The sequence below is a fragment of the Lissotriton vulgaris genome, chromosome 3_1 (genome assembly GCF_964263255.1).
Source record: "Lissotriton vulgaris chromosome 3_1, aLisVul1.2, whole genome shotgun sequence".
Taxonomy (NCBI): Eukaryota; Metazoa; Chordata; class Amphibia; order Caudata; family Salamandridae; genus Lissotriton; species Lissotriton vulgaris.
In genome coordinates this window covers 142,219,132-142,244,894 of record NC_141689.1, presented here as the reverse complement: position 1 = coordinate 142,244,894, position 25,763 = coordinate 142,219,132, and the positions used below count along the sequence as shown (strand labels likewise).

Below are 25,763 nucleotides of genomic sequence, written 5' to 3'. Positions count from 1 at the left end.
GTGCTAATCCTCTGCTTAAAGACTTTGCTGTACAAATGGCAAAGGACTTGTCTATTTCTATCTCGGCGTGGATAGCACTGTGCTAATCATATGCTTACAAACTTTGATAGAAAAACAGACATTTGAGGTGAGCAAATTTAGAGTGTCGCTGGTGTTGAGGGTGCTATATACAGGAGCTGCCTTCCACCTAAACTTGAGAACTACCCAGAGTTCTCTCCTTCTTTTTTGCATAATGTATGCATCACCCTATGCCTGCAAGGGAATTGTTTTGACTTATAATGGGTGCTCCCTTGTGTCTGGACAATGCTAAACCTCTCTGAAGAGCTGTAATGACAGCGAAACACGTGTCACTGGTTGCTTTTATTCATTTCAGGTTGGCTTGGATGGTATTTTACCAATCTCAAGCTGTGATATTGTACCTGGAGTGGTAAATGGCTTTTGTCATTTTACTGCTCGGCGTGGATAGCACTGTGCTAATCCTATGCCTAAAAACTTTGATAGAAAAGCAGACATTTAAGGTGAGCAAATTTAGAGTATCGCTGGTGTTGAGGGTGCTCTATACAGGAGCTGCCTTCCACCTAAACTTGAAAGCTACCCAGAGTTCTCACCTTCTTTTTTGCATGGTTTTAGAATGAGTTTCCTCTTTCATCGCCATTGCAGCCTTCGCTACCAACATTCTACACGGCTCAAATGTTCACCTTATCTATGTTAAATATGTACAACCACTAACATATCTGATTAGGAGCTTTGGGCCTATTTCTGTACCTACGCTGAAGATACTCAATAGATTTTTAACTTAATGGATGCCCTGTCGATCTCACAATCATTAAAGTAGTCTCTCAGCAATGTTAAGGAATGGATGAATAAAAACTAGCATAGGACCAGCCAGGACAAAACATAAGTTCTAATAGTGGAAAGAAACCTCTCCATCAGCACAGTCTTTGTGGTCCTTTTCCAGCTTCAAGTAATAAGGTTAAAAGTTTTGGAGCCAAAATAGATGTGCAGCCTAAGATGGAACCCATGGTTCAGAAATTGTCCTCTTACTGAACTTATCAGATGTGTAAAATCACACTTATCCTTTTCTTCCTTTGTCCTGAAGGTGGAAGAGCAACCATGTCTGCTTTGATTTGAACCAGATTGATTACTGCAATGCCCTAGCCTCAGTGCTTAATTTGAGCTATTGGTGTCCGGTGTTCAGCACTGGCATTTAATTGTCATGTCTGGCACTTATTACACACATTTATCTAATTTGGAGATGAGCATGATAACAGTTGTTTATTAAGTAAAGATGCTTTGAAAACAGGGCTGGACTAGCTACCGGGCATTACTAAGTAAACAATGGAAAACCAAATGGTTTTAAAATATGCTTTAAAGCCATTTGTTTTGCTTTGTTTATTTAGAAGCACACGCAGGTCCCCATCAACTACATCAGCCCCCACCGCTGTGAAATCAGCCCCCAGATTGGCAGCACAACAAAATGCCTGGTAGCCAGTCCAGCCCTGATTAAAAATGACTTATACCTGCCACCCAAGACATTCTTATAGCTTTGGGAGACTGGAATAGGCTTAATTGTCTAACTTGTAGGCATGTGTCATTGGCAGCGCTGGCAGGGGCAATGGGTGTTAAAAGCTGCAATGGCCTACTGACGAGGGCCCTGGCACTTAATTTTTTTACAAATTAAGCACTGCCTTGAGTTAGTTACAAATAATGGTATGTTACAAGAACTTAATTTGATTCAAACTCAGTTCACTAGATTCAGCAATTTAGCTCCCATTTCGACAGAATGTATGTATAGGCATTTATATAGCGCACTACTTACCCGTAGGGTCCCAAGGCGCTTCGACCTCTGCGAAACCCTTCCTGGCTTCCCTGAGAGATGGTCCCTTAATGGGTATCTCCAGGGTGAGACCAGGCATCCCCGGCGGTCTGGTGGGGCCGTTAGTGAAGATGAGGCAAGCTAATGCCCAGAGTTGCCGAGTGTGATCGCTGATCAGAGTGGGCACCGAGAACAAGATCTACACTGGCACAACTTGACTGGCTTATCACCCCTGCCAGAGGATGCTTTCATGTCTTGAGTATTGGAAACACATGCCTTGTTGAGTCATCACCTGCCTCGCCCCGAACATCTGTAGATATCGTCCCTCGCACTGTCTCAGAGCATCAGGCTTTAGCGGCGGTGATGACCCCCCTCAATGACCTTCCTTGTTCATGGATTCCCTCACTACCACCCTCCTACAGTGCCCCTCAAGTCTCTAAAACCACTCTGTATCACAAGCATGTTTCATAGTGCTGCTCATACAAAGCCACAGTGTGTTGTCTAGCCCTTAGCTCCTCATCAAACTTAAGCAAAGCCAACCCCTCAAACATGAGCTGGCCAACCTAACAACATCCATGGTTTTCCACAGAGTCGCACTGCTCTGAACCTCTCACAAAGCTTGGCAGCATACATGGGGAACACGGCTGTCCACTATCAATATCTGTGGGCACCCTAGGGCATTTATCAATCTCCCTCTCTTCTGCCATTGATCCCGCTCTGCACTTGAATTCTCTATACAATACTTTAAATAGATCTATGAATTACTACACCCCTATTTTCTCTTTTGTGCTCTCAAGTGATTGCCCATCACTGTGTGAGTTAGCTACACCCCTGTGCGGCACCCTTGCCTGGTCCTCACTGTTGCCCATTGTTTTATTGGCATTCCATCATCTTTAGTCAATTTGTCTTTCCCCTTTTCTGGTGTCTGATCATCTGACACACATTATACAGAGAAAATGAATAAGTTGCCTGTAAATCTGAGCTACTTTATAAAGAGTCAAAACCTTCACCAGACAAAACTCCCATCTCTCTCCAGCAGGTCCATTAACCACCAGAGTCATCTTGACATTTTTTTATTGTTGCCTGAAGAAGGCGGAAGGCGAGGAACGATTCAGTCCGCACTTTTAAATACACAATATATACGAAAACCCGATGTCCCTCATGGTCAGCGCCTGGCGCGGTCGCACCAGTCGCACTGCCTTTAAGTCGGCAATGCTGAGCATCACACCGCTCACTTGAAAGTACCCGAACCTCTTACACCCTCCCTTGGGGCAGCTTGTGTTAAGCCCTTTCGTACTCGCCCTTCAACTATGTAATTCTGCGGGACTCAGCAATAAAAATGTCCTGTTTCACGTCGTTTTCATAAGATTTCTAATTCTTAATTCCTTAACCATGGCGCCAAAAGACCCACGGGTGTATATATGAGCGCTTTAGAAATCTAATTTAAGATAGGATGACGTGGCCCGTATTTCAGGATCGGGATTCTCTTTCGTGACCTCTGAGAATAAAGGACTGAGGCGCACTGAAGTGAGGGGTGGCTTCACCATTACTCACAACGCTTAGAAATGGTTAAACATTTCTGTATCAATTGATATGTAAAATTCAACAAGCATTGTTATTCCCGGCAGTCTCTCTCTCTCTTCACAAAAGCCTGGTACCTGCACTGTAGCAGAACTGCCTAGAATGCCGACGCACCTCAGCAGCGACAGAACCGGAGCTTCGTGATGAGCGTTACTTGGAGAAGGATCTCACATGGACCAGCTCAGTAGGAGCTTGTCTGAGCAACAAGAGGTGCAGACGTCACTTCCACCTTCCATCGTTTCTCACCAGGCTAGTCATGTGACGTAGTATCCGCTGTCATGTCACACGCGGACAGGGTTACACTTCAGTGTTTTGTGTCTAGACCGGAATGTGAGGCAGGCCGACCGATGGCGCCGGGTCCTTCTCACCACTGATGTACTAGTGACATGGGGGCAGTGGCAGGGGGTACGTGCCAGCCGAGAACATAACGGTGTTGCAAAGAAGACGACAGTTCGCACCATGGCACAGTGACACCCCGCATATCCTCACACTTCAAAGCACTCCTATGCAAATGAGCGTGGGATTCTGGGACAAGGACATTGAAGAGAGAATTAAATGAATATGGCTCAGAAGAACGACCTTAAACATCTTCACTCAACTTTCGTGCACGAGTTTTTCAGAACAGTTTGTTAAACAGAGAGACCCAACCTCGTGTCCCTGGGCATGCCTTCTGCTTACCTTCTGTTTAAAGACTCGAGGTCCGGTCCCGCATGTGAGCTCAGGAGGGATCCCCCACACTCAGTGAGTGATGGTGGCAGGGCTCTCTCCTGTTCTCCTGCCTGCTCCTCTCTTCTTTCAGCTCAGGAGGGATACCCCACACTCAGTGAGTGATGGTGGCAGGGCTCTCTCCTGTTCTCCTGCCTGCTGCTCTCTTCTGTCAGCTGGGGGGCTCTCCCACACTCAGTCAGTGATGCTGTGGTAGAGCTCTCTCTAGATAAAGAACCTGCAATGCAAATTAGGGGGGCGGTCTGTCGGAAGGCATCCATCACCAGAAATACACGATCACGAGCGAAGCATCTTGGCAAACAGCTGTCAGCAAAGAATGTTGTTTTATCACTTTGAGTTGTGTTCTGTAAGGCCAGGGGGCGTGTTATGCGCAGCTCAGATCCAATAATGTCTGTACGCCTTGTGTACAGAGTAGACACGTCCAAGCTAGTTCGAGCCCTGTGTACTTAGTCATGTTATCTATGGCAGAAGCACGCGCACTCTTCGCATGGGGGACATGATGCTGTAGTGAACTCGCATCTCTTTGCACAACAGATCTGCAGGTGGTGAGCTGATTTATGCCAAGCCAAATATAACTTGGAAATCAATAACATACAGCCAATTGAAATAATAGATTTGCCTAATACAGATTTTATTTATGTGTATTGCTTTTGATAACAGTACATAATAATGTTCATTTGTATTTAATTATTTATTGTCGTAAATAAGAATATACATGCAACCGATGAGCCGTAAACATATATTGTACGTAAAACATGATAGAGTTAGGACTCTTTACAGAGGAAGGGAAATATGCAATGATTTAAAAATGTTTTGGCTTCTTTTTTGTTGTGGATTACAGCCTACTGATATATGGCAAATCCTGGGCCCAAGCACAAATCTGTCCCTTCTCCAAACCTTTTAAATTTAAAAGAAAGTGTATTTATGCAAAAGTAGTACAACCATAGAAATGCAGCAATTGAAAAAAGAAAAACAACGGTGGAATACTTAAAGGGGGGAGGGGAAGGAGAAAGGAACGTATGCATAAGTTAAATAAAGATACTCAAATGTCTGATTGTAAATAACAGAAAAGCAGTAGGATATGAATCAAAAATAAATAATAGACAAGAAAAAATAATGCAATCAGAAATAGAAGTCATGAAGGTTTAAATACTATTTGTGCTGCAGGCAAAGGGGCAAATGGACAGGATCTTCTGAAAACTTAGTGCCCCATTAGGATGGTGGGCGGAATGCTTCCGCCAGGCCAGGGGTAGACACCCCCAGGGCAGGACTGGGAACAGAAACCAGCCCTGGCAAACTGCTCAGCCAGCCTCCCCCTACCCCCGGGGTGAGGAGGAGTGCAGCTGAGCAGTATGTGAGGGCCGGTTTCGGCCGATTTTGTTACAGGGGGCCAATATTGCCGATACCCGGTAACAAAAATAGCCCCCACCCTAGTGGCCTACCGGGGAAACGCCCAAAGCCTGCTACTGCCAGTCTGGCCCTGGTCACCCCCCTGTCTGGCTCACTGGTTAGAGGCGGCAGACCTGAGAGCAGAGGACGGCCCGGGACCAGGATTCGATTCCCGGCACGGCAGGTTTCTGGACCAGGGTCAGCGGACTCGATAATTCTCTCGCCTCGGTGCCCACTCTGATCAGCGATCACACTCGGCAACTCTGGGCATTAGCTTGCCTCATCTTCACTAACGGCCCCACCAGACCGCCGGGGATGCCTGGTCTCACCCTGGAGATACCCATTAAGGGACCATCTCTCAGGGAAGCCAGGAAGGGTTTCGCAGCGGTCGAAGCGCCTTGGGACCCTCCGGGTAAGTAGTGCGCTATATAAATGCCTATACATTTACATACATTTACATACAATCCACCCGCCATCCCTGTAGAAAAGACCCCCGCCATATTATAATGGCCGGGGGGTCCGCTTTTCCACCTGGTCGACATGTCGACTAGGCGGAAAAGGGTTCAGTATGGTGGCGGTGTCAGCCAGCCATATTACAATGTACATTTGTGAATGCCTTTCCGTGGCGGCATTTCTGCAAGGGAAAGGCATGCAGAGTCTGCTTGGGGGGCCTGTTGCGGGCCCCAATGGACTCTGGGTGGATGCACATAGAGGGGTACCTCTGGTACCCCCTCCCTTTCAAAGAACAATGTAGCAGGCACTGCACGGTGCCTGTCACGTTGTGCTTTGTAAAGCACAACTTGTATTTTTAACATTGCGGCGGGCGGTGCTGAAAGCACCGCCCGCCGCAATGTTAAAAATACAGGAAGCGCCCGCCATTGTGGCAGGCGCATCCTACTTTACCCCACGGGACCCCCGCCCTTATGACGGGTGGTCCCTTTTACTGTGAGGATGGCGGCCGGGCAAAGTCCGCCCACCATCCTAATGATGCCCGTGGTGTCCAAAGTTCTTGCTGTTTTCAAACAGGAGATAGAGGTTGCAAATAAGCAGTATCTAATCTATGATTGTAACAAACTGAATACCACCATACTTTAGACAACAGTTCATTAAAGTTCTTCCAATACTTAGTAATTTGTCGAAAATAAATTGGTAATAGAAGATCCACTATTTGCACGGTAAATGGAACATTAACCCATACATTAGAAATACATTTAAAATAGAATAAGGAATATTTAAACAAAATATGGAATTGATTGGAGCCAAAACTTTTAGCCATAGAGTGGAAATTTAGGGACAAATAAATTTCAAGGGCCCGATTCACAAAACTAACTTAAGACAACATCCTAAAGTTACTAGTTTTGGTTTTCACAGAAGGCATTTAGTAGTAGTAAAGTTAGGATTTTGTCTCAAGTCTGTCTTAAGTCTGGACTAAGTTTGTCTTCAATTTGTCTTAAGTTGGTCTTAAGACTGTCTTAAGGCTGTCTTAAGTCTGTCTTAAGTCTGTCTTAAGTCAAACTTAAGACAAAATACTAACTTTACTACTACTAAATGCCTTCTGTGAATACCAACAGTAGTAGGACAGACTTAAGACAGACTTAAGACAGACTTAAGACAGAATTAAGACAAACTTAAGACAAACTTAAGACAGATTTAAGACAGACTTAAGACAAAATCCTAACTTTACCACTACTAAATGCCTTCTGTGAATACCAAAAGTAGTAAGTGTAGGATTTTGTCTTAAGTTAGTTCTGTGAATCGGGCCCTAAGTGTTTGAGGTCAGCCTGTTGTGTAGAGCATGCCCAATGAGTGTCCGGGGTATCTGGATTAACCGTGTGAAGAAGAAGAGGTGTTGTAAAAAGTCTATGGTATATAAAGTACATTGTTTGTGTTGTATTTGCTGCTTCAGGAGACTTCCTAATTTTACTCCTAATCTGCTTCAAAGTAGAGATTGGCAAAGTGGTATGAAGATCATTTTTCCAGGCCAGTCCTGTATTCAATTTAGGACGATCATTAGAAGTGCATTGAAGAATTGAATACACAGAAGAAGTTTTCGATTTCTACATTAAAGATTAGTGAGAATAATGGTTGTTGGTGGAATATTAAGAGAAAGGGACTGAAAATGAGTGTACAATTGAACATTTTTATATTTTGTAGGATCGTGAATGTATGACGAGAAGTGGAAGATAGGCCAGAAAGTGTTACAGCTTGTGAAAAAGAAATAAAAGTGTCATTATTATACAGTTGTTTGACCCTTAGCTCTCCAAGCTAGCCAGTAAATAGGTCTATTGTTTATTTGTATGTGGTGATTATGCCAAATGGTAGAATCAAAAAAAGGTTTTCAGATCTGTAGGGCACCATGAAGTGACACAAACCAGTAATTTACAGGATGCTTGTTTCCGGTCCAGGGAGAATCTGGCTCAGCAGTTCGGGCTGAACTACTCACATGAGGAACAGGGTCAATACTGATTTGCATATGGCTGGGTCCAAACTGGGGTGGCGTGGTGAGCAAAAGAACAATTGATTAAACCCAGATCCTTGTGACTGGGGGTGAATGTTTGCATTGATCAGCATTCCGTCCATCATTTGTTCCTTTGGGTTTTGCCACTCTAAGTGGGAAGGGTATGGCCAGACATGGGTCCCATGCTCACTGCGCCACTGGATTCAAACTAGCCTGGCTGATGAGTGGTGATGCCCCATAACCGGTCCCAGGATGCTTGTTTCTGTCCAGGGAGGATCTGTCTTGGCAGATTGGGCTGGACTGTGTCCATAAAGAACACGGTTAAGACTGATTTGCATATGGCTGGGTCAAAACTGGGGTGGCTTGGTGAGCAAAAGAACGATGGATTAAAACCATATCTTTGTGACTGGGGTGAATGTTTGCATTGTCAAGCATTCCATCCATCTTTTGTTCCATTTTTCAATTTAAATAATGACATGCAAAGCTTTTTATTATTGCAGACAAAAGACAATAGAATTGATCAAATTGTCATAAATTATTTAAGTGGAATATTTAACAGGATGTTGGAAATTGTAAAAAGAATAATAGAGACTAATTTTAATGGTGTTCAACCAACCCCACCAAGATAGAAGTATGGGATGCCATCCATTTGTCAATGAAGTGATTTCATGGATATGCACATCTAAATTAAGGGTGATGGAAATATTAAGTGACTGAGTGAATTGAAGACCAAGGTATTTAAGTTGATTAGATTGCCATTTAAAATTTGAGAAAGATACGTCATGTTTATAGGTGAATTTGTTTATGGTTGAAATTTCACACTTGTCATTATTTCATTTATATGTAGAAACCAAAGCATGAAATGCAACCTGAGATGAAAATGCAGGAAAGGAAGAATGAGGATTTGATATGAATAGTAAAATATCATTGACATGTGCAGCTTACTTAATTTGTTGAGCTTTAACTGAAAAACCATCAATAGGTACATTTTGTCTAATTCTAGATAAGAATGGTTCAAGACCTAGACTAAAAAGAAATGGAGAAATGGACGTACCTGTTTTACTCCTCAACTCAAGGTAAAATAGGCAAAGGTGAGGCAATTAGCACAAAAGGCAGCCTAGGGAGACAAGTACACAAGGGATATTAAATTATTGATTTTGGGGCCAAATCCAAACCAATGAATGGTTTGAAATAGAAAAGACCTGGTTATCCGATCAAAACCCTGAGTGCCCATTGCACTCTGGATTCAAGCTAGCACGGCTGATGAGGGATGATGCCCCAAAACCGTTCCCAGGATGCTAGTTTCCGATACAGGGAGGATCTGGATTGGCAGTCTGGCCTGGACTGTTCACATGAGGAACACGGTCAAGACTGATTTGCGTATGGCAGGGTTCAAACTGGGGGAGTGGTGAGCAAAAGAATGATGGATTAAACCCGGATCTTTATGACTGGGGCTAAATATTTGCATTGTCAAGCATTCCATCCACCATTTACTCCTTTTCTTTTTGTTGCCCTAAGTGGGAAGGGAATGCCCAGGTGTGCTAGCCATGCTCACTGCACCACTGGATTCAAGCTAGTCTGACTGATGAGGGGTATTGCCCTGAAAATGGTCCCAGGATGCTTGTTTCCAGTCCAGGGAGGATCTAGCTGGGCAGTTCGGGGTGGTCTGTTCTCTTGAGAAACAGGGTCAAAACTAATGTTCATATGGCTGGTAAAAATTGTGGTGGCATGGTGTGCAAAAGAATGATGGGTTAAACCCAGATCTTTGTGACTGGAGATGAATGTTTGCATTATTCAGCATTCGGTCCATCATTTGTTCCTTTTTTCAATTTAAATAATGACATGCAAAGCTTTTTATTATTGCAGACAAAAGACTTTGTGACTGGGGTGAATGTTTGCATTGTCAAGCATTCCATCCATCATTTATTCCTTTTCTTTTTGTCGCCTTAAGTGGGAAGGGTATGCCAGACGTGGGTGCTGTGCTCACTGCACCACTGGATTCAAACTAGCCTGGCTGATGAGGAGGATGCCCCAAAACCGTTCTCAAGATGCTTATTTCCGGTCCTGGGAGGATCTGTTTTGGCAGATTGGGCTGGACTGTTTCCATGAAGAACAAGGTCAAGAGTGATTTACATAAAGCTGGGTCCAAACTGGGGTGGTGTGGTGAGCAAGAGAAAGATGTATTAAACCCAGATCTTTGCATCTGGGGGTGAATGTTTGCATTGTTCAGCATTCCAGCAATCATTTGTTCCTTTTGCTTTTGTCACCCTAAGTGGGAAAGGTATGTCCAGTTGTGGGTCCTGTGCTCACTTCGCCACTGGATTCAAGCTAGCCTGGCTGATATGGGGCGGTGCCCCAAAACAGGTCCCAGGATGCTTGTTTCCAGTCCCTGGAGTCTCTGGCTTGGCATTTAGGGCTAGACTCTTCCCATGAGGAACAGAGTCAAGACTGATTTGCACATGGCTTGGTCGAAACTGGGGTGACATGGGGAGCAAAAGAACAATGGATTAAACTCAGATCTTTGCTCAGCATTCTGTCCATCATTTGTTCCTTATGCTTTATTCACCCTCTGTGGGAAGTGTTTGCCCATATGTGGGTCCAGTGCCCATTGCCCATTGCACTCTGGATTCAAGCTAGCACGGCTGATGAGGGATGATGCCCCAAAACCATTCCCAGGATGCTAGTTTCCGATACAGGGAGGATCTGGATTGGCAGTCTGGCCTGGACTGTTCACATGAGGAACACGGTCAAGACTGATTTGCGTATGGCAGGGTCCAAACTGGGGGAGTGGTGAGCAAAAGAATGTTGGATTAAACCCGGATCTTTATGACTGGGGCTAAATATTTGCCTTGTCAAGCATTCCATCCACCATTTACTCCTTTTCTTTTTGTTGCCCTAAGTGGGAAGGGAATGCCCAGGTGTGCGTGCCATGCTCACTGCACCACTGGATTCAAGCTAGTCTGACTGATGAGGGGTATTGCCCTGAAAATGGTCCCAGGATGCTTGTTTCCAGTCCAGGGATGATCTAGCTGGGCAGTTCGGGATGGACTGTTCTCTTGAGAAACAGGGTCAAAACTAATGTTCATATGGCTGGTCCAAATTGTGGTGGCATGGTGTGCAAAAGAATGATGGGTTAAACCCAGATCTTTGTGACTGGAGGTGAATGTTTGCATTATTCAGCATTCGGTCCATCATTTGTTCCTTTTTTCAATTTAAATAATGACATGCAAAGCTTTTTATTATTGCATACAAAAGACAATAGAATTGATCAAATTGTCATAAATTATTTAAGTGGAATATTTAACAGGATGTTGGATATAGTAAAAAGAATAATAGAGACTAATTTTAATGGTGTTCAACCAACCCCACCAAGATAGAAGTATGGGATGCCATCCATTTGTCAATGAAGTGATTCCATGGATATGCACATCTAAATTAATGGCGATGGAAATATTAAGTGACTGAGTGAATTGAAGACCAAGGTATTTAAGTTGATTAGATTGCCATTTAAAATTTGAGAAAGATACGTCATGTTTATAGGTGAATTTGTTTATGGTTGAAATTTCACACTTGTCATTATTTAATTTATATGTAGAAACCAAAGCATGAAATGCAACCTGAGATGAAAATGCAGGAAAGGAAGAATGAGGATTTGATATGAATAGTAAAATATCATCGACATGTGCAGCTTACTTAATTTGTTGAGCTTTAACTGAAAAACCATCAATAGGTACATTTTGTCTAATTCTAGATAAGAATGGTTCAAGACCTAGACTAAAAAGAAATGGAGAAATGGACGTACCTGTTTTACTCCTCAACTCAAGGTAAAATAGGCAAAGGTGAGGCAATTAGCACAAAAGGCAGCCTAGGGAGACAAGTACACAAGGGGTATTACATTACTGATTTTGGGGCCAAATCCAAACCAATGAATGGTTTGAAATAGAAAAGACCTGGTTATCCGATCAAAACCCTTCTCTGCATCTAAATCAATGGCTGCTAAGGATTCAGGTAGATCAGCAGACTTTGAGATAAATATCAAAGAACAAATGAGTACTATATATGACTATATTTGTTGGGACCCTAGGGCACTTAACCATCTCCTGCTCTTCTGCCTTTGATCCATGTTTACATCTGGATTCTCTATACAACAATTTAAATAGATCTATACATGACTACACCCCAAAGTTCTCTCTTGTGTGCTCACAAGTAACTGCCCCCTAAGTGAGTTTGCTACGCCCATGTGCACAACCTTGCCTCGTCCTCACTATCGCCCTTTGTTTTATCATCTTCCCATCAGCCATCATTGATTTGTCTTCTAATACAGCTGTTAGACTGAAAAATTGTTCCCTTTGTGATAGAAAGCTGAAAGCTGGTACAAACATTCGTCTTTGTAATAATAATTATATAGGAGCAAGACCCCAAATTGATCTTGCCTATCACGTTATATAGGCTAATAAAAATTCCAGATGGGTGAAAAATATCAAAAAATAATTTTAATTCTTCCGATTTACATCATATTCGGCACAAACGTTCATGTGTACACCTCAGTGCTTGTCATGTACATGCTCATGTTGGATTTAGACTGTGATTCAATAAATAGAAGACCCAAAGTAGACAGCAATATGGAGTAAGGAAAAAGTAACACACACCTATTATTTGCGTCATTTGTGTCCTTATAATGCATATTATGAACATGTGGATAAATTTCTATTGTAATTAACCAATACAAGAATATAATTAACCATGCTAACATTTCTTTATTATGAAACAATGATGATTTAAGTTTGTAAACTGTCTTAATCTTGATATCAGTTTCCCCTGCAAAATCAAAGGTCTGTGCACGAGGGGCTCGTCTTTGAGCATTTGCATTGATTTTGGCATGTCTTTTTGCATGCACAACAAATAAGTTATTTGCATGCCTTAGATGCCTCCGGAATGGTTGTCAAATGTAGTACCATTGCTCCATTAATCAGCTTCCAGCCCCAATCATTTAAATATGGCAGTTCTTGAATGGGCACTAAAGACTGACCACAAGCATGACACCCAGGGTACACAGATCATGCAAAATGTTGAAGAAGAGTGTCTTGTGAGGGTGGAATGTTTTTTAATAGTTCTGTTGCAACTTGGAAGCATAAATTGGGGCCAATGTAGGACAACAAATACCGGCCGTTACCGACCGGTATTTGGTTTTTGATATGTAGGGGCCTTAAATTTTACAGATTCGGTAAATTTACTGATTCAGTAAAATACCAAATCGGTAAATTTACCGAATCGGTAAATCTAGATGTAGGTGGCACTGAAAACAGTGCAACAGGCCCTTAAGAATTTGTTCTTTACCACAAAATATTATTTTGTGGTAAATAACGAATTCCAGTGTACATGCACATCTGTGCATCTACATCTGTGACACAAAGACATGCCCTTAGGGCATGTATGTGTGCCACATGGCACACAAGCCAGAATCAGGGGTGCAACAGGGTGTCAAAGTGACACCCTTCCCCCTTGACAATTCAGTAATTTTACCAAATCGAAATTGAAATTGATTCCTATGGGCCTCAAGGACCATAGGAATCAATGGCAATTACTGAATTGGTAAATACCGATTCGGTAATTACCAAATCATACCGATTCGGTAAAAATTACCAAATTATTTCCTAAATCTCATTTACCGAATCTAGAATGCCGAATCGGTAAAATTCGGTATTCTAGAGTCGGTAAATGAGATTTACCTACATCGGGCCCTTGGTGAGCAAAGTTCATTTCATTCACTGCACAGGTGTGTTTATACATTAGTGCAATGAATCTCTTGATATTTCCGAAGTGGACAGTGTTGGAAAGTGGATTATTAGTAGTGATAAGTAGTGAATTACAACTAGCAATAATGCCAAAAACACAATAAAATGTTCAGTAATGATCTCAATAAATCAAGCAGGCAAGCTTACCTTAGGAGAAAGATATGTAAACCATTTAAAACACCAATACATTAAATAAGTGAGACACAACACACAATAAAAATCCACAACCAATTTATAAAAATAGATTGTTTTTTATCTTTAAAATGACACCAAAATGACAAAAATCCAATATAGGGAAACAGATATATGAATTTTTCAAGAATAAACATTTCTAGTGCGGAAAATATATAGCGTCACTTTAGGACATCTGGTCATGCTTGACCGGGTCAGAGTTTGAGGCCAAAAATGATGAAGCCGTGGTCGGATACACTAAGTGGGAGGCCTCAGGCAAAATTTAATTTCAGACTCAGGGCCTGATTACGATGCGGTTAGGAATGGCTCCGGCCCTCTGTCGGAGCCATCCTAACCGCATCAAAATTATCGATTTGGTTTTCCTTCCAACTGATCTATTTTGATGGGGTCAGTAGGAAAGGAACACAAATCGCTTTTTGGGATGGCTTCCGACGGGCTTGGAGAGCCCGTCTGCCAACCCGGAAACCCTGAAGTAATCCCCCGGACGGCTCTTTCCGGCCGATAGATTATGATGTCAGTTTCCCACTGACTTTTTGTGCTGGCATTTCTCGCACAGAAAGGCATTGGGAAACAGCTTTGGGGGCTCCCAGCAGGGCCACCATTGGTGCAAGGCTGCTGAATGGCTGCCTAGGGCGCACCTATGGTGCTACCCAGTTGATCCCTGCACCAGGTGGCAGGCTCCTTGAGGTGCCTGCCACAGGGTTCAGGGATGAACTACACCTACGCCCCTTACAATGTGAACATGCATTGCATTCGGAATGCATGCTCCCATTGTAAGTATACAGAAAAAGGGTACCTGGCCACCAATTCACAATACTGCCTACTTATTTTAGCAGATTTCAGATGCAACACATTCAGTTGTTGTACCTTACTTCATCACTTGTAATCATTTAGGATAACCTTAAAGCAACATTTTGTTTTTCATTGATGCATTCAAAAGATACATTCTTTATTTTTCAGAAAGAAAACTTCATCAGTGTGGAACAAACTTGTGCAAAATATAACAAAACATTAAAAAATGTGAATACATAACATTACAACTCATGTGCATTTACAAACAATTACACCAGTCATAGTTGTTAATACTCATCCTGCCTGTAACCAACATTATTTGTACTTTGTTTCTTTTGAGGGCAGACTAACTATGAGGAAATAGAAGTTTGAGTTCTCTCTACTATGGGTGTGCTTCTTGATGGTAAACCCTCTTGAGAGTCCAAGTCAATTTTAGTACCCTCATAGATTCAGAGGAAAAATGCTGACTCGTTTCCAATCCCCTTCAGAGTTTGGGGATTATTGTCAGGGCTAAAATATGGTGTAATCTAGAATTCGTGAAAGATAAGGGAAAAGGTGGGAATATTAAACCTCAAGTTTAAAATCTATTACTATGCTTCCCATCTACTTGTTTTCGATTTTGAAAGGCAGATAATGTACCTGATGTTTATTGGAGTGATTTTCACTCGCAGTACACCATCCTTTATGTAATTGAGACACAGTGGTCAGGTACCTAAAAATGTTGCAATAAATTAAATAAGTCATCTGGTCTGACAATCCCTCTCACTAATTTCTCAATTGGGACTTACTTGGCCAATATCTGTTTCAAAAGCTTATATTCAAAACAAACGTCAGGTCTCACAATGAGAAGCCGCAGCTCCTGTGCACGTTTTTTGACCTCCAATAAAATGGCCTGAAAAATATATTACAAAGGGCTTTCTTTATGTGTGGCTCATTTGCGTGTTTGCGATTTTTCCAACAAAAGAAGAAAAAAAGAACTGGCGATTATGCATACTTCAAGGGACTTCTTTTTCGTCCATTAATAATGTATTCTCTATTTTGTTTGATCAACTTTATTCATTTCGGCCTTCACTCATGTGTCGAACTTCACTCCCTGCAAATTTAAGTGACAGGCTTATAATTACACTCTCCGCGGCATTGAACTTAACGCTATTTTACAACATTGTAGCTAGGGAGATCTACTGAATGTGTTGCATCTGAAATCTGCTAAAATAAATAAGCAGCATTTTTTTGTTGACCTCATTCTGCAATAGTATGTGTAAGGGGTTGTCGGGGACCCATCTCTCACTTTTCTGGTCCTTCAATGCCCCTTTTTTTTTTAACCGCAACATGGCTGGGGAGTCTCCAATTTGTGTTTGTTATTGAGGGGGTCCATTTGTTTCCATTACCATATGCAATAAATGTTCTGTTTTAGCGGGAGCTGGCTGTCATGGCCACTTAAACGTGCATTTTGCCTGTTTATTTATTGCCATTGCATAATCATTGGACTTTGAGCATCATGGAGTGCATTTTGCAAAAAAAAAATATAGTTACAAATTAGACTGGTGAAAGTCTTCCCATATTTATAAATTTCTTGCTAGGTTTCCCCTTCCTGTCCAGTTTATTTATTCTGAAAATTGAGTTTAACCATTCCCCATGTATAGGTAGTATCGGACTTACTCATTTTATGCATATTTCCCTCCTTGCCAATAAAATCAACATCTCTTGCTTTTTGGTTAATTTATCTAAACGGTTTGATCTATCTACCCCAAAGATAACAAGATCTATACTTACATCAAGTTGTTTTCTCAGTGCGGTGTCTAGTGTCTTATCTACTTACGGCCAGAATATATCAAGCTGGGGGCACTGCCGGAACATGTGCAAGTCGTTGGCTTGTTCCAGGCCGCATTTGGGGCAGCTCTTTGCTCTGGCCCGTCGATCTTGGATAGACTCTTTGGAGTCCAGTAGGCTCTGTGGGTGGTAAACAAGTGGTTTCTCCTTAAGGCAGCGGATTTTACAATGGACCAGCATTTTTCCATAGATACTTGTTATGTTTTTTGTGTATCAAGCGATGGCAGGTCTTTCCTCCAGATCGTTTCAGGAATCAGGAAGTCCTCCTCCCCCGCTATTATGAGGGCCCAGTAACAATGAGAGATTTCTTTATTTATGGAGGCATTCTTCATCGTCTCTGTCTCTAGATCATCATTTCCCTTTTTGTTTACTTTCAGCGATTTTGCCCAACTGGTGAGTTGGTAGAATTTTGTTAGGGAGACATTTGTTGTTGTTGTTAATTGATACCAGTCAACTATGGTGTTCTCCGTCATCAGTTGGCTGCATTCCTTGAAACCTGCTGTTTTCAGCGGTAGGGTGATGAAATATCGATTACTAAAATATAGTTGACATAAATATAGTTGTAAAAATATTGTTTACAAAAATATCGACACCCTATTCTTAAACAGGTAAGTACATAAATATCTACTCAAAAATATCGTTGTAATAAATAAAGATGTAAAACATATCGACTTTTTAAATTAATTAAAATTACGTTAAATAATAAATAAATATAAGTACTATTAACAAAATACATTACATTACTTTTATTTTTTAACTATTTAAAACAAATTAACTACACTTTTTCTTTATAAACTTAATAAATGTGTACATATACATATATTTAACACATTACTTTATATAACAACAATAATACATACATATAATTAAAATATACAATATATTATTAGTTAAAACATTTGATAGCGTAGGTGTAAAAACTACTATTCCCACTCCAGAGGGTGCAACAGTAGGGAAAGCGTTGGATAGCGTAGGGGTAAAAATTACTATTCCCACTCCAGAGGGTGCAACAGTAGGGAAAGCGTTGGATAGCGTAGGAGTAAAAATTACTATTCCCACTCCATAGGGTGTAACAGTAGGGAAAGCGTTGGATAGCGTAGGAGTAAATTACTATTCCCACTCCATAGGGTGCAACAGTAGGGAAAGCGTTGGATAGCGTAGGGGTAAAAATTACTATTCCCACTCCAGAGGGTGCAACGGTAGGGAAATCGTTGGATAGCGTAGGGATAAAAATTACTATTCCCACTCCAGAGAGTGCAACAGTAGGGAAAGCGTTGGATAGCGTAGGGGTAAAAATTACTATTCCCATTCCAAAAGGTGCAACAGTAGGGAAAGCGTTCGATAGTGTAGGTGTAAAAATTACTAAATGTATTTAGTCATTTATAAAATACCAAATCTTTATTTTTATTTAATTAATCATTAATTAAATAATTATTCAATTAAAATGTAATTAATTTACTACATTTTCACTAAAAAATTCCAAAACACACACCTAAAATTAATTAAATAATATACATAATTAATTACATAATTATTAATCAATTAACTAATTGAAATTAATTAACTATTATTTATTACACTATTTATATTCATTTAAAACATTAATTAATCTATTATTTTATTATATTTAAATTACTTCCCACCCTACTCCCCTACAAACCCACAACCCGCTACGGAACTATTAATACTAAATTCAACATAAAATACATTATTAACTAATCAAATACTACAAAAAATACTACTTTCACAACAAATACTCATTAAAAACACTACATACATAATTATTTAAAAAACGATATTTTTGTAAACGATGTTTTTGTAAACGATATTTATTACAACTATATTAATGTTATCGATATTACTTACCTGTCTGTCCATATTCTGGTCAGACTATATTTTTGTCATCGATATTTCTTCCTGTAGATATTTTTGCAGCAATATTTATGTTAGTCGATATTTTTACGACAATATTACCGTTCTGTACCGTTTTCAGCGGGGCCTTCAAGGCAATCTGGAGTGCCTGGAGATTCCCATATGGGGGCAAACTTGCTGTAATATGATATGTTCAGAGTGTTTCTTATGTGGTACCATAGTTTTGCTGTGGACTTGAGAACCTTTAGCTTCACCTTCTTAAAATATTACGGGTGGATGAATTTGTATAGGAAATGTCCTACTCAGTCATTGCATGTAAATATTCTGGATAGTGCTCATAGTTTTTCAGTAAGGACCTTGTATATTTAAATTGGAAGGCTCTACAATATTCGAGTAGGTCAGGGCTCGCTATCTCCCCTTGTTCTTTTTTCCTCCTTAGTTTGCTCCATGCTATTCTTGTTCCTTTTGATGACCAATTAAAACTTGTGAGTTCCCCTTGGAGTTTCTTTATCGACTCCCTCTTGAATTCTAATAGTATAGTGCTGAAAACATATGAAAACTTTGGTAGGATGGACATCTTTATTATGTTTGATTTTCCAAGAAAGTTTATAGGGAGACCTCCCCATACTTTAAGTAATTTTCTAACTTCAATAGCAATTCTAGTAAGATTTATCTGCATCACTTTGTCTAGATCCTTGACCAGATGTAAATGTAAATGTAAATGTATTGGCATTTATATAGCGCACCACTTGCCCGTAGGGTCCCAAGGCGCTTCGACCGCTGCGAAACCCTTCCTGGCTTCCCTGAGAGATGGTCCCTTAATGGGTATCTCCAGGGTGAGACCAGGCATCCCCGGCGGTCTGGTGGGGCCGTTAGTGAAGATGAGGCAAGCTAATGCCCAGAGTTGCCGAGTGTGATCGCTGATCAGAGTGGGCACCAAGGCGAGAGAATTATCGAGTCCGCTGACCCTGGTCCAGAAACCTGCCGCGCCGGGAATCGAACCCTGGTCCCGGGCCGTCCTCTGCTCTCGGGTCTGCTGCCTCTAACCAGTGAGCCACACTACTTCACTCCCCAAATACCTTATTTTATCCATAGTGTAGGGGTTGTTAATTTGCGCATTCCAGCTCATGATTTCAGTTTTTGCCTGATTGGTCTGATACCCTGATACCTTCCCATAGTTGGTCAGAGTTTCTTCTATTGATGTGATAGAACCCTCAAAATCATTTGTGAAAATAATTAGATCATCTGCGTACAGGGCGACCTTTTTCTCCCATCCTAGATACGTGAAGGGAGATATGGAAGGGTGGTTTCGGAGGGTATTTGCTAGCGGTTCAATATATAAATTGAAAAGTAGTGGGGACAGGGGGCACCCAAGTCTTGTTCCTCTCTTGATCTTAATATTTTCTGTGAGGTTTTCATTGATTAAGATCTTGGCCCTTGGTTTTCTGTAGAGTTCCACAACCATTCCCAGAAAATTCTCTCCCAGATTATATTTGTTTAATACTCTGTTTAAAAATGCCCAATTTACTCAAATGCTTTGGCTACATCAAATGTGATTATAGATAAGGTTTTTTTTTCATTGGTGGCTATATCTATTGCCCTGAAAAGTAAATGTGTTAAGTGTTGTATTTGTATGCCTTTCACAAAACGTTTCTGATCAGGTTTAATCAGGGTTCCTGCTATTCTCCCTAACCTTTTTGCCATGATCTGCGTAAATATCTTGTAGTCGCAGTTTAAAAGAGAAATGGGCCAATATGACTCGCAATTCACCTGATTTTTTCCTGGTTTTAATAGAAGGTTAAATGTTGCATCGTTCCAGGAGTCTGGGAGATTGCCTTTTTCTATGTAGATTTTGTTTAGTAGATCTGTTAGAGGGGAGACCAAGACTCCACTTAGATTAATGAAGAACGCATTTGGTAAAGCATCAGGGCCTGCTTCTTTCCCTCTCTTTAACCCCCTTATTACTTCTTCTACTTCTTTATTTTTAATTTTGGCATTTAAGTCCTCCTTTGCCTCGGTTGATAGTGTAGGAAGTGTGGTATCGGGTTCCCAAGGCCTACATGCTCCGTAGATAACCCACTTACACTGAAAGAACTGTTGGCACGGAAACTGAAAAGTACAAAGAACAAGTTTATTAAGACCCCATGGGGTGGTGGTACATTCCTACAGCACCCTTCGGCAATGCAAGAAGTATCACCCCGAACGTTGGTGTGATCCGGTCTTTTATACAATTTACAGGTAATAAAAAGATACGCGGTACAAAGTTTACAGAGTTTATGTACATATATGGTCATTTTTGGAGCACAGCCAACTCATGGGAGGGGTTACAACCCCACTGGTCAGTTTGGCGGCACATTCCTGAGGGGTGACTGGTCAATTGGAACTGCGCATATACAGGCTTGACCATTGCTAAAAATAGCCTATGGCTGGGCAAAGTCGAGTGGTCAGTGGCACGGACAACGGACTAAAGGGCATGCTGACCACGAGGCCGCTCATTCTCTAAAATGGCCGCCGCAATTCACAAAATGGCGTTTCCAAGTATAGTCAAGTTAAGGGGGAAAACGTGTAGCACAGCTAAGCGCTAACTCGGCCATTGTCAAATTACGACAGACGACCCTTTTAGCGTTTAGCTGAAGCTACCTCATAGTGGACATAATCGGGATGTTCATCTTCAATATCAATTAGCATTATTTGAGCTACTTCTTTATGAAGCATCATTTTGTTGTGAGCAAGAGCTCGTCTTGATGGTATGCAAGCCGATAAACACATGGAACATAAAGCTGGGCCACATTGTATACATAAACATACAAGGAACAGTATCCCAACAATGATACATAAAATCGTTAGCAGTTTCCAACCCCAAGTGGTAGAAATTGACCAGAACCACCCTGAAAGAGTCCAAGTTCCATTATCCGGGTGTATTTCAGCCGCTATGTTGTGCAATTTTGAAATAGCATCGTAAACAGATGGCAAATTATCAGGTACGTATACGCAGCAGCTACTTCCGATGATTCTACATGCCCCCCCACGGTCAGCTAGAACCACATCTAGAACCATTCTGTTCTGAAGCGTAACAATCCTAGAAATCTGAAGTTCTTCGGTAATGTTTCCTAATGCAACAGCAGTATCATTGGCTACAGCCTCAACAACACGAGTCAATCGTTGTATTTTCCGACTATTCAAAGCAGCCCCCACAAAGGAGAACAGTCCCAAAAAAAAGTCCACATATTGCTGCAGTGCGGTATCAGTCTGGTCGATATCGTCCAGAACAACAGTACATTTAACACGGTTTAACACGAAGTCGTGGTAAAGTACATAGTCATTATGATACAGTGGTGGGGCAATACAAAGGATACATAGCAAGTGCCTAACCATCCCAACGGAAGCTGATGATAGCCTTTAGTTCCACAAATAAAATAAGTATTACGAGATGCCACAAACAATATGCCATTCGGGCTGTCAAACGTAAGTGTAGTGTTGCATTCACTTTTTCCAACCGGGATTGTACCTTTATTACGTATGCACAAATCAGCTTTAGTTGCAATAACATTAATAACATGCGAACTGGATACATTAATGTTCCTTTGGTTGCTGTAAATACGGGGTGCAGATGCATTGTCGGGGCGGTATTCCTCCCATTCAAATCGAGTACCCTCAGCTCGTGGGTACCCATCCCGGTCATGGTAGCAAATCTTATTCAAATGGAAAAGCACCCCCCCCTTTCGTTGGCCATCGCAAAGTGAATAGAAGAGTGTACCAGGCATTGCAGGACCCAATGTGTGAAAACTGGAGTGGAATGAGTGGAGTGCCCCCTTTCTTCTGATGACCAGGCAACATCCCACACACCCAACAATTGGACGTATTTGTCATGTTATGCGTATGATGCAGGATCTGAATAAAGCTATTGTTCAAATAGGTCTGCCGGTGCCGTTCTTCATGGTAGGGCAATGTGAAGTGAAAATGTTCAGATGGAGCCGGGGTAGTCGGCAGCAAATGTTCACGTACAGGCACCACAAGTTCCACTACCCAGGCTATTACTGCTATCACCACAATTGTCAAGACAAACAGGATGGCACCAAGTATTCTTTTGTCTCGTGATGCAGAAGACGCCATAGTTCAAAAAGTTCACAATGTCTCAAATGTATACCTAAAAGGAAAAATACGGTGCTGAGCTCCGAGGTAGCCGTTGTTTTCTTCTCCGGGGTCAAGACGGGTGTCGCTACTCTTGGCAGAACTGATCCCCCCCCTTGAGATTCCCGGTTTCCGTTTCACAAACCCCAGAGCGGTAACCAACCAGTCTCGAAAACCAAAAAAATCTTCTTATCGTGGCCACAGATTGTAACGCTGTCGTCCAGAAACAGTGTGGTCCGGGAAGGCTCCCTCGACTTCGGCCGATGTCACAGCTGGGCTCTTCTCTTTATCCAGAATCTCCTTGTAATCGGTCAGCACAGCAGGATTCACCAGATCAGGAGACACACGACGGCAGTGAGTTGAGTGCACCCACAGTTTTCTGTTGGTCACTCGTACAGCTGTTCGAGTAGCCATGAGGACCTGCTCGGGGCCACACCACCTCGGTTCCAAGCTGTTCGCCCTCTCAAACGACCTCACCATAACAAAGTCACCAGGTCGAAGATTGTGAGCCTCTCCAGTAGAGTTGTCAGGGAGCGCTTCTCGAACCTGTTGATGAATAGAAAGCAAATCATTTGTTAATCGTGCCAAATAATCGTTCATCATTATACAAGGCACATCATGTATCAATCGCGGCTTAGGCACTCCCCAAATATTCATAGGCCTTCCAAACACCACTTCATACGGTGTGAGGCCTGTTCGAGAGTGGGGCACTGATCTGAGAGAGAGCAATGCTAACGGTAAAGCATCCGGCCACTTCAATGACGTGGACGCCACAATCTTAGCCAGTTTTAGTTTCAACGTGGCATTGTACCGCTCGACAAGACCTGCTGACTGAGGGTGGAACACAGCATGAAACTTCTGCTGGATCCCCAACCCCTTCAGCACATACTCCACAATTTTCCCAACAAAATGAGGTTCATTATCGCTCCACAAGAATTTGCAAACTCCAAATCGAGGGAAGTACTCCTTGAGCAACACCTTAGCCGTTGTCAAAGCCGTATTATCTTTCGTGGGGAAGGCCTCAACCCATTTGCTAAAAGCACACACCACCACTAGGACATACTTAAGGTTATTGCAGCGCTCAAGCTGGATGTAATCCATTTGGAGTACCTCAAACGGTGCAGATGGTGGAACGAACCCTCCTTTCGGAGTATGGGTCCCTTTTGCAGGATTGTGTTGTAAACATATCAGACAGGTCTGCACTACTCTCTTGGCTGTATTGGCAATCTCGGGATGCTCCCAAACTCGTGATAACAATCGAGTGATCGCAAGAGCTCCCACATGTGCTAATCCGTGAGTCATCTGAACCATCGCTTGCAAGTAAGCTGCAGGCAATTTCCATTTCTCCATTTCTTTGCTTCTCCAACAACCCTCATCATCTAGCACCCCATCTGCTGCCCATGCAGCAAGTTCTGCTTCAGTCGCTGATTTTTGGATATCTAGTATCTCCGCTCTAGCATCGTACCATCGCTCAGCTTCTGATTTTGTTACGTACATGGGGGAGTCAGTTCGGGACATAGCTGTTTGTCTCGCTATGCTGTCTGCAAAAGCATTTCCTTGACCCACTTTATCAGTGCTCTTTTTATGGGCACTGCATTTAATGATTGCTACTTTCTTTGGACAAAGCAAAGCGTTTAGGAGATCACGCACCAATTCTCCGTGCATAATGTGTACTCCATGAGAAGTTAAAAACCCATGTTCTCTCCAGAGCAGCCCGAAGTCATGTGCTACTCCGAAGGCGTACTGGCTGTCTGTGTATATGTTCACACATAGGCCAGCACTCAATTCGCAGGCTCTTGTCAAAGCTATCAGCTCTGCTGCCTGAGCTGATTTTTGTGGTATTTGTGCTGTTTCTACCACTGTCTTAAGTGTCGTGATCGCATATGCTGCGGAAGTCGTGCCATCTGGCAGCCTCAAGCACGATCCATCAACCCACAGTTCCCCATCCACATCTGGAAGTGGCATATCCTGTAGGTCAACACGACCCTTTGTCTGTCCCTCGGTCAGGAAAACACAATCATGATGTTTTTCTTCCTGACCCTCCTCAACCGGATAGGGCAATAAAGTGGCAGGGTTCAGGGTTGCACATCTTTTTAGTGTGATATGTGGCGCCAAAAGTGTAAGCTCATATCCTGTTAAACGTGCACTGGTGAGATATTGGGTCTTTGTTTGATTTAACAGGGCATCTACTGCATGGGGAACTAACACCAACAGTTTGTACGATAACACTACTCCCTCACTCTGCCGTATAGCTACTGCTGTTGCTGCAACTGCTCTAAAACACCCAGGTAATCCTCGTGCTACAGGATCGAGAATAGCTGAAAAATATGCGCATGGCCTCTGCTTATCCCCGTGTGCTTGCACTAACACTGATAACGCGCACCCATCTTTCTCGTGCACGTACAATATAAAAATCTTTGAATAATCTGGTGTACCTAACACGGGTGCAGAGCAAAGGGCCTGTCTCAATTGTTCGAAAGCATTTTGACATTCATCTGTCCATTTAAAGGGCATAGGTGTAGTTTTGGACAGCAACGCCAACAACGGTTTGATAATATGTGAAAACCCCATGATCCACTGTCTACAAAAGGACGTTAATCCTATGAAGGCACGTACATCTCTCTGTGTGCGGGGGGCTGGTGTATCTAAAATCGCCTGAATTCGATCTGATGTTAATGCACGCCCCTCCTTAGACAAAAGATGACCGAGGTAGGTCACCTTGGGTCTACAGTATTGGAGCTTTTTCTTCGAAACTTTATGATTGTTCTGAGCCAAAAAGGAAAGTAAAGCAAGCGTACTCTCCTCGCATTGAGCATAAGTGTCAGCAGCTAACAAAAGGTCATCGACATACTGAATAAGGGCAACTCCAGATTGCAATTGAAAAGAATCCAGCTGTCTCTTTAAAGCCTGGCTGTAGATACTCGGACTCTCAGTGTAACCTTGAGGAACACGACAAAATCTAACGATTTATTATTTAGCGTAAAACCAAATAAGTATCTGCTATCGGGATGGATGGGAATGGAAAAGAACGCATTTTTCAAGTCGATGACACTAAAGGTCGTCGCCGTTGGGGGGACCAATGTAAGCAATGTCGTGATATCAGACACCACCGGGTATTGGGGGATGACAATTTTGTTAATTTCTCTCAAATCAATAATAAATCGATAGACCTTGTCGTCAG

At 42.2% G+C, this 25,763-nt stretch overlaps 1 protein-coding gene across 1 annotated transcript in view; it reads right to left on the bottom strand.

Moving 5' to 3' along the window:
* The window catches only part of LOC147726105 (uncharacterized), a 169,974-nt gene extending 165,668 nt beyond the window's left edge, over positions 1-4,306 (bottom strand). The window contains exon 1 of the mRNA XM_086960210.1: positions 4,076-4,306. The gene's annotated coding sequence lies outside the window, so the exon portion shown is untranslated. The remainder of the gene's footprint in view (positions 1-4,075) is intronic.
* Positions 4,307-25,763: the final 21,457 nt, after the last annotated feature.